The 10,693-nt window shown below is 42.1% G+C and overlaps 1 long non-coding RNA gene across 1 annotated transcript; it reads left to right on the forward strand.

Annotated features, from left to right (window-relative positions):
* Window positions 1-4,018: 4,018 nt before the first annotated feature.
* On the forward strand, window positions 4,019-10,693 carry LOC104654015. The gene is made up of 3 exons (XR_746762.2): window positions 4,019-4,146; window positions 7,238-7,350; window positions 8,917-10,693. It is a non-coding gene; the product is annotated as an uncharacterized LOC104654015 (long non-coding RNA).

Here is a 10,693-nt window from a genome sequence, read left to right on the forward strand (position 1 = left end):
CCACCTCACCCGGCTAGTTTTCTGTATTTTTTAGTAGAGACGGGGTTTCACCGTATTGGCCAGGATGGTCTCGATCTCCTGACCTCGTGATCTGCCCGTCTCGGCCTCCCAAAGTGCTGGGATTACAGGCTTGAGCCACCGCGCCCCGCCGAGATGAGCTACATTTTAAATAAAATCATTAATAAGTTTGATGGAGTCAAAGTTTTTATAAATGATCTATGAACTTACAGCTCCTATTGTGCCAGAAAAGCTAAAAAAAGAGAGGCTATATTTGGGCCTCAGTCAGTTTCTTGGCTATCTGCTAATGTTGATGGTTTTAAGTGGTTGGGATAACGTGGCATGCATTTCAGGCTAGAATCAACACATTCTGGGACAGGTGACATAGACAGCTTTCATGAGATGAGCATTTTATCACATTCATCTTCTCTAAAGTGAGAGGAGTGTGACATTTCCTTGCTCTCCTGTTCATCCTGGGTTTCTTAAAGAGATACAACAACATAAACTTGAGGTTTTCTATGCATGTGTAACTGAGTATTTCTGACTTTATTGTCTCTGTATTAAGGCATGCTGTAATTCTTTCTTTTGGGAGAAATCCCTGTGTTGTTATTCCAATACCTAGAGTGATTCATACGTCTGGAATGACAAGACGATCCCATATTGGAGCCACTGATAATGCCATCGTTATTGCTGTGCTGGGAAGAGGTCCAAGACTAGTAACTAAATCAGCTGATCTTTAATGTGTGTAAAGCACTTAAGCTACCCTGCAATTCAGGGTTTCAACTTGCACAGACTTGACGATTGAATTCTGATTTCCACTCAGGGTTTTCTATTAACGTTGTGAGAAAGGATTAGTAAAATATTAACTTGTGGAATTTTGTTCTGGGAGAACTAAAACAGAAGCTAACCTATTATTGCAAAGAAAGTCTCTTAACTAAAACGTTAAATCTTGAAGAATATCGTTGCTATTTACTTTTATTATGTGTGCAGTTATTTAAAGGACGTTTTTAGAGTATTTTTAGGCTCACAGCAAAATTGAGCAGAAAACACATAGAATTCCCACATGCCACTCACCTCTCCCCAGCCTCCCCCACTATCAGTATCTCACACCAGAGTATACATTTGTCACAACTGATCAACCTACATTGACACTTTACCACCCAAAGTCTATAGTTTACATTAGGGTTCACTCTTAATGTACATTTAGACAAATATATGACATGTACTCACCATTATCCTCTCATATACAGTGGTTTCACCACCCTCAAGGTCCTCTGGGTTCTACCTAGTCATCCCCCGCAACCCCACCTCCTGAAAACCACTGATCCTTTTACTGTCTCCACTGTTTTGCGTTTCCCACAATGCCATATGGTTGGAATCATACAGCATGCAGCCTTTCCAGACTAGTTTTTTTCACTTAGTAATATGTATTTAAGATTCCTCCATGTCTTTCCATGACTTGATCATTTCTTTTTAGTGCCGAATAATAATCCATTGCCTGGATGTTCTACAGTTTTCTTATCCATTCACCTATTGAAGGACATCAGGGTTTCTTTGAATTTTTGGCAGTTACAAATAAAGTTGCTTTGGAACCAACCCAAATGCCCATCAGTGACAGACTGGATAAAGAAAATGTGGCACATATGCACCATGGAATACTATGCAGCCATAAAAGGAATGAGATCATGTTATTTTCAGGGAACACGGATGAAGCTGGAAACCATAATTCTCAGCAAACTAACACAGGAACAGAAAACCAAATGCCACCTGTTCCCACTCATAAGTGGGAGTTGAACAATGAGAACATATGGACACGGGAAGGGCAACATCACATGTCAGGGCCTGTTGGGGGCTGGGGAGCTAGGGAGGGATAGCATTAGGACAAATATCTAATGCATGTGGGGTTTAAAACCTAGATGACTGGTTGATAGGCACAGCAAACCACCATGGTACACGTATACCTATGTAACAAACATGCACATTCTACACATGTAACCTGGAACTTAAAGTAAAACAAAAAAATAAAATTTAAAAATAAAGTTACTCTAAACATTCATGCACAGGGTTTTTGTGGACATAAACTTAGGATTCCATAAGTTTTCAGCTCATTTAGGTAAATACCAAAAACCTTGTTTGCTGGATTGTACAATAAGAGTATGTTTATTTAGTTTGGTAAGAAACCACCCAAGCTGGGCCGGGTGTGGTGGCCTGTAATCCCAGCACTTTGGGAGACTGAGGGGGGCGGATCACGAGGGCAGGAGATCGAGACCCTCCTGGCCAACATGGCGAAACCCCGTCTCTACTAAAAATACCAAAAATTAGCCAGGTGTAGTGGTGGGCACCTGTAATCTCAGCTACTCAGGAGGCTAAGACAGGAGAATCGCTTGAACCTGGGAGGTGGAGGTTGCAGTGAGTCAAGATCGCGCCATTCCACTCCAGCCTGGACAACAAGAGTGAAACTCCATCTCAAAAAAAAAAAAAAAAAAAGAAAGAAAGAAAATCACCAAACTGTCTTCCAAAGTTGCTGTACCATTTTTGCATTCTCACCAGCAATGAAAGAGACTTCCTATTGCTTTGTATGCTCACCAGCATTTGGTATTGTCAGTGTTCTGACTTTTGGCCATTCTAATAGGTATATAGTGGGATCTTGTTTTAATTTGCATTTTCCTGATGACATGCGATGTTGAGCATCTTTTCATCTGCTTATTTGCCATCTGTGTATCTTGTTTGGAGAGGTTTCTGTTCAGATCTTTTGTCCATTTTTGACTGAGTTATTCATTTGCTTATTGTTGGGTTTTAAGAGTTTTTTTTTGCATATTTTGGATAAAAATCCTTTATCAGATATGTCTTTTGCAAATATATTCTCCCAGTCTGTGATGTCTCTTATTCTCTTGGTGGTGTCTTTTGCAGAGTAGAAGTTTAAGCTTTAATGAAGTCCAGGATATCAATGTTTTCTTTCATGTCTGGTTTGTTTTTATTTGACTCATTGTTTTCTTTCTCACTGCCCTTGATGACTAATAGGGACCTCTCCTCCTCTTTCTGTGCCCCAGTTGGATTATGCCATTTCTGCGGATCCTACACAATTGCCATGAGCATCAAATGAGATGGTGTTTATAGATGGGGTTTTGAAACTGTAAAACAGCGGTACACCTATCAGGTGACATTACTAGTCTCTTGACAGTACACACACACACACACACACACACACACCACATGCACATACATATTCTCATGCTTTTATTTCTTTCTTCTTTGGCCAGTGGGTTGTATTCACTATACCAATTAAAAAGAGACCATCTTTCTTTAAAAAACAAAAGAAAGAAAGAAAAATGTAACAAAGAGACCAATTTTTAGTCAGGTGCAGTAGTTCACATCTATAATCCCAAAGACTTGGGAGGTTGAGGTGGAAGGATCATTTCAGCACAGGAGATCAAGGCCGAAATGAGCCATGATTGCACCACTGCAAACCAAGCTGGGCAACAGAGCAAGCAAGACCCCAACCTGTTAGAAAGAGAGAAGAGAGAGAGAGACCATTTTTTTTTTATATTACAGTTGACAATAGCATTTGAAATCTAAGAGATAACCTGTAAATGTCATCTTTCATTCCAGCGGTTTTAGAAGGTTAACTTTCTCCGTCTCAGGGAGAAGTGTATCTATTTCAGTGCCCTCTGTCTCTGGAAGGCACAAAAATTCTCACATGACCCAGGTTCCTCATGCCACTTCTTGGTCTATCTGTGTACTTCCTTGTGAAATCTAGTGTTAGCAAGAACCCTGCTAAGTCAGTTTAGCCAAAACCTTTGATATCTGATCATCTTCCATCTTCCTCATCTTCAAGGTAAGGTTCCTCATCCTCCACCATCCCCTAGGTGACGTCTCATACCCCGATCTGTCTTCAGCAAGAATCCTGTTAGGTCAATTTAGCCAGAATCCTCCTTACCCGGATGTTACCTCATAGTAATTTTCTATCCACTGACCCCTCCCTGCTCCTTGACTGTAAGTTCTTACTTGGCGCTGCTGTGGTAGAACTTGACTCTGTCAACTTGAAATAATCAGAAGAATTAGAACCCAGCTTGAAAGAGGTTATTCAGGCTTTGAAAAGCTGAGAATATAGAGTATCTTTCCAGGAAACACAGACTCCAGAGAAATGAGGTGGGTGCTCTAACATTAAAAATTAAGCTTTTGCTTATATAGGCAGAAAATAGAGAAGTTTAGTTCGATTATAACGTTTTCTATACAAGGCTGGTTTATGAGTTACAACAATTTAAACAGTGACAGTTTGTTTTCTGTTTGTTTGCATTTTCTTCCCAATTTAAAACAGTATATTTAATATCGCATCTTTAGACAATATTATGTGATAGCCATAAAGCCTTTGTGTGAGAAAGGGAGGGAGAAAGTTTATCTATAATGAAGATCCACAGTGAATAGGGAAGAGGTCTTCCTCGGGGCCCTTAAGTCATTTACACTTAATAGAACAACGTAGGGACAATGCAGGGAAGGAAGAAGACTAATCTCTAATCAGAGAAACACAGGTTTCAATTGCCTGGGTTATGTTTGCCTGCTCGCCTGACTCAGGTCCCATAATCACATTCCTTTAAGGGTCAAAATAATTTAAAGTTCCAAAAGCTTAGATTTTAAGTTACTGATTTTCACAAGCCCCATTTCCGCCATCACCAAATCTCTCTGCCGTAGTTGCTCCACCAACCCCGATGGTCCTGAATAACATCTGCTTTACTGTGCTGTAACCAGCATCCCTGAATAATGTTTTCTTTAACAGAAGTGCCAAAAACTATCTTTATGATTTTGCAAGATTTTCCCAGTTTACATTCATCTCCTGCTTCAGGGTTTTCTTTCCATTTATTTTGACAAAACTAAATGAAACTTGCAGTTAACTTTAACTGAGTAATTAAAGACAACAAAAAGCAAACAGAGCTGGAGACAGAGAGAGAAAAAGAACCCCAGTGAATTAACTGTGGCAGTACCAAGCGATTTGATGCTTTCTGGCCCACAGGCCTGGCTACCGGGCACCTAGAACCCTCAGGGCTAGAAGTTCAGTTGCTTGTTGACTAAGCTCTAGGAAAGGAGAGGAAGGAGCAGAAGAGGGCGGGGAGGGGAAAGGAGAAGGGCAGCGTGTGAAGCTCTAAAAGCTTCTGATTTATTTTGCTGAAGATCTAGTCATCAGCTATAGAAAGAAAGGTGTCGTTTGGTAACTGTCATAACCAGGTAGTTTATGATAGCTCGTGTTACCTCTATCCCACTGTAACGAGAGGATTTATTTGAAGCTGTCTCTCCATCAATGACAGGGAAAGATCTTGAGAAAAAGACAATTTCATGTAACATCTTTCAATATATTTTACTCCATGGTACTTTAGAATTTCTGTTATATAGCAAATGCCATATTTAAAAAGTACCCTTTCTAAATTTCTGTTGTTGGTATATAAGAATGCTGTTTTGGGGGTTGGTTGCGGTGACTCACGGCTGTAATCCCAGCACTTTGGGAGGCCGAGGCGGGCAGATCACCTGAGGTCAGGAGTCTGAGACCAGGCTGGCCAACATGGTGAAAACCCCTCTCTACTAAAAATACAAAAATTAACCGGGCATGGTGGCACACGCCTGTAATCCCAGCTGCTTGGGAGGCTGAGGCAGGAGAATCACTTGAACCCAGGAAGCAGAGGTTGCTGCAGTGAGCGGAGGTTGCACCATTGTGCTCTAGCCTAGGCAACAAAAGCAAGACTCCGTCTCAAAAAAAAATAAATAAAGAATGCTGTTTTTGTACACGATCTTATACACAGTTGATAAACTCCTTCATTCCCTTCATTCGTTCCAGATAGTTTGTCATAGAATTTATTGCATATTCTAGATAGAAAATCATGTCATCTACAAACATGAAACTTTCACTGATTCCTTTCCTATTATTACAGCTCTTATTTCATTTCCTTGCTTTTATCATACTGTCCAGACTTCTGCACAATGCTAAACAGGAACAGTGACAGTGGATATCGTTGTCTTTTTCCTGTCTTTGTTTTTGTAATTTTCCTCCATTATTTATTATCATAAATAATAATGAATAATATAATATAATATATAATATATATAATATATAATATAATATAATTCCTTCATTCATAAATAATGCATATATTTAATGTGGGCTTTCAGTGGACACGTACTGTCATGTTTATGAAGTCTCTCTCTCTCTATATATATACACACACACACACACACATATATACACATTTTTTTTGAGAAAGAGTCTTGCTCTGTCACCTAGACTGGAGTGCAAGGGCACGATCTCAGCTCACTACAACCTCCACCTCCCAGGTTCAAGCAATTCTCCGGTCTCAGCCTCCAGAGGAGCTGGGACTATAGGCAGCCACCACCACACCAGACTAATTTTTGTATTGTTAGTAGAGATGAGATTTCACCATGTTGTTTAGGCTGGTCTCAAACTCCTGACCTCAAGTGATCTGCCCGCCTCAGACTCCCAAAGTGCTGGGATTATAGGCATGAGCCACTGGGCCCTGCCAAAGTCCCCTAATATTTACGTTGGTTTTAAAAGACCATGAATGATGTTGACTTGTACCAAACCTTGTTTATATATCTTTCAAGATGATCATATAGTTTTTCTTGTTTAGTCTGTTAAAGGGAGAAATTACACACAAATTCCCTCTTTCTCACCTCCCACTAATATCACAGGATGTACCCTGTACTTTTCCTCATGCTTACAGAATAATCATTTGACAAGAGTATGCACACAGCCACACATACACACACACACCCACACACACACACCTCCACACTATGAGGCTAGATTAGAAGTATGTGTGATAACAAACCCCCAGCATCTCAGTGGTTTGTGCCCTAAACGTTTGTCTTGGTCATATAAGATCTGCACGCAAGGGGCAGTGGTTGTCCATGAGAAGGTGCAGCTATGGAGGCAGCTTCCTTGAATGGCTTCATTATTTCTCCATCCAGAGACTTTGCTTTTTACTAGAGAATGGGGGCGAAGCAGATTGGAGAAGTTCCCAGAGGCTTTTCCTTCCAGAACCTGCTGGAGTTGGTATGAGAAAGGTGCTATGTCTCTCAGAGACAAAGGAAACAGAACCACAGAGCTGAAGAGGCGCATCTAGGCCACTCATTTGGAAAGGGGGAGGGCTCAGCTTCCAAGCAACAGGCTCTCTGTTGCTTCTCACCTGGATAGATATTTAAATAATTCAGCCTATTTCTCCCCAAACCTTGACAGCATGGTCTCATGGGAGAACATGTCTGTCCAACTGAGTCCATTCCTTCCCCTAGAACAGGGGAAGGAATGAAAGGAATTCCTCGTTGTGGCACATCCCAGAATAGTTCCACCAGGTAAACACATTCTTTCCTAATAGAAATCTGTTGGGAAAAAATGATCTTTCTGAACAGTGGTCAACTGCTGTTGCTAAAATCGGAGCATGATTAGTGACAACTAAGTCCCCTCTCAAAAGCGTCATGTCCAAGCAGCAGACGAGACTATGGAAAGAACAGACAGCGTTGGAAGCATCTGCTCCTGGCTGGGAGTCGTAGGGTGTCAGAGTCATGGGGCAGTCTCTCCCGCTGCTTCCCAGGCCTCGCAGTAAAACAGGAACCGAGGCATCCTTGCCCCTCCTCAGCTTCCAAGCTGAATCACTGTGAAGAGATGGTGTTTCCACACTGATACATTTATTTCACTTCATTTATCTGAGGATGAAAGTCAGCTGCCGAAAGGTATCATTTATTAAAGTGGAAAATAGAATCAATGTCATTACCAGAGTATCCCTTATTTCAAGCACATTTTCAGTGTCAGACTTTCTCATCCAAACTTGTTTCCCAAGCACGGCGTTCCTCCATGTAATTAATATCACATGCTTATAGCTCAGCTGCAAAGCATTCTTGGCTATTTTGATAACATGAAACTTGGCAGTTACCAGTTGTGATTTACACGTGGTTGCGGTTGGAGATTTTTCTAAAATTACAATAAAATTTCTTTGAGGGGAAATCTGTTTTAAGGACTGGATTGGGAAAAGAAAATAAAAAATAGAAGTGAACAACTCAGTGTGTCTATTCTCCAAAGTGCATATAAGTTTATCAAGGCAACACAGATCAGAGTGGCCTTCTGATCAGAGCCACTTTACAAGGCAGGTGATTTATGGACAGCCAGGCCGTCCCCTGCAGTGAAGCGTGGGGCTTGAATGCTTAGGGACAGTCATGTGCTATTTTTAAAATGGAAAGACTACAACTTCACTGTGGTTTCCAAACCTATTGAATTATTTCACTCCTGGGCTTTATTCCCTTCTTCACTGGTAATGTTGGTCATCTAAGACGAAACAGAAGTAAAATTTTCCATGTTCATAAGTCTGACAAATTTTAGTTTACAAAATTCCTTTCTCTGCAGGTGGAGATTTGACACTGTACCTGAGTGGATACGGGATTTAATTGTTACCAGAGCCAAATCCAAGGCAGGAAGAATCCCATCTGAAGATCCCAAGGCACAGGTGTTCTAAGTGGCCTCAATCGTTGCATCCCATATAGAAGGAGCTGCCAGTCTCAGTGGCTGCTTTCAGGGGACTCGCCCAGAAGTCTAGCCAATGCAGGGCTGGGTCAGGGGGCATTGCAGCAACCCTGGACCGTTCGACACATAAGGTTCTGAGTTTTGGGTCACTGTGTTATCAGCTAATTGAGGGACCGGAAGTTATGAAATTGCCTGATTTCACTATGACCTTTTCTCCTTTACACACTGAAAATCACACACATCGAATGTCAGTGGTTCCCAGGGTTCTTGAAGAACGTCTGTGTCTACAATTAAACCCTCACTTCTCTGGGAGGGAATTCCCATTGAGTCTCCCTTATAAGTAGGCATGGTGAATATGTCTTGCATTTGTCTGATCAGTATCTCTTCCTTTGTGGACCTTTTAGGAAAGATCAGTGTGGAAATCAATGAGCCTCCTATTGACATTCTGGGATGGGAACAAGAATAGCAGCCCATGGCAAGCTGTGGTGAAACAGCCAATCACGTTATTGTCAGTGGTCCCCTGGGATCACGTGCCTGTTATGGAGGAAGCAATGGAGCCAGGGGAGAAATGGACATCATCTAGAGGTCTGGACTTGGGGAAGTGCAACTCCATTGCTTTTAGTTGCAATAGCTGGAGGAGACTTCAGGTTATTTTCTACTGTAGAAAGGGTGGGTCTCCATTGTGAAGTTGTATTTATGGAAATAAGGAAGTATGTATGCACTGGATGAGAAGAAGGGTAGGAGGGTTATTATAAACCTTGCCTTGTATGAGTTATGACCCTGCATCCCTTTTTTGAGTTGCCAGCCTGCTCTTTGTGATTTGGTGCAAGGCTTCCCACGCAACCCAGCACTGACTATAGGGGTTAAGAACTTAGGACTAAGTTAGAGCACTCGGAATCTTTTTCCCTAGACATTGAATCTTGACCATAGATACACAGTGATGGATGGTGACTGCAGTTGTGGCCTTCAATGGCAGTGTTTAAAGAGAAGGTCCGTGAACTCCTGCTGCTGAGATCTCTGGAACCAGAGCAGCCCTGTACCCTTTAGATCTCAAGGCCCGATGTGATATGGGACCAACAGGTTCATATGCCACTGTGTAGTAACAGGCCAATGCACTGAGACAGCCAGGAGGCAGCAGAGAAAGAGTGTAATGATTGCATGGCTCCTAGCAAAGAGATGGGAGGAGACCCTTAAATCCATCTCCTCGAGAGTTCTGAGTTGGGGTTTTAAAGGGGATCTTGGAGGGTGAGGGGCTGGAAAATTGGGGTCATTGATTGATTGGTCAGGGCGAGGAGGATGAAATCATCAGGATGTGGAGCCTGTGTGCTTTGGTGAGTCAGTTTCTTGTGGGGGTCCTTCAGACCTGCTGATGCTGGTGGTTTTAGTGGCATGCAGGACGTGAAAGAATATCTCAAAGGAAAACAACATTTCATAAGGTTCCAGTTGTTATCTCTAGAGCAGATAAGGGGATCTATAATCTTGTAACAGGGTCTATGTGATTCTAGGACAAGAGACAAACAACAACAAGGAAGCGCATCAGAGAACAGGCCGCCCTCACGATCAGTGCTGGGTGTGCTGCAAGCTTGTTTCAGTCTCATTTCTCTCCTTCCCTTCTTCCCTGATTACTTTAATGAAGTTTATTGGGACGGTTTCAGATGCTCAACTTTCCATATGATTAGGTGAGTGACCCAGAACCCTTCCAAAGAACTCTGTGGACTCAACCCTCTGCTTGAACAACATACAAGATAATATAAGACATTTATTTATTGAGGACCGTCTAAGCACCTGGCACTGTGCCAGATTCTTTCAGCTGTATAAAATTTCACTTTCTCTTAATGATTCTGGAAAGGAATGATGGCATCTTATGAAGCTGTAGCAGATGCTGTCCTGGCCTCGCTCACGTCTCTCAGACATGTTGGAGTGCCCCGGCTGCTGCTCTGCACGTGTAGCTGAGGTCCTGGTGGAAAAATACCACCAGAGCTCTCTGAAGCTGGAGTGGAATAATTCTGAAGTGTGTGTTTTGCCTGTTTTCCCAGTGTCTCCCCAAGGGGCTAAACTCTGGGCACCTGCTCCTGTTGCTGGTCTTGTGGCACACATGTGGCAGGATGTCACCCTTTCCCTGGGTTGTGTCCATTTTCCTTGTTGTGTTATTCATACTCTCCAAATAAAATGCTTTCACTC

Source organism: Rhinopithecus roxellana, chromosome 18, assembly GCF_007565055.1.
Source record: "Rhinopithecus roxellana isolate Shanxi Qingling chromosome 18, ASM756505v1, whole genome shotgun sequence".
Lineage (NCBI taxonomy): Eukaryota > Metazoa > Chordata > Mammalia > Primates > Cercopithecidae > Rhinopithecus > Rhinopithecus roxellana.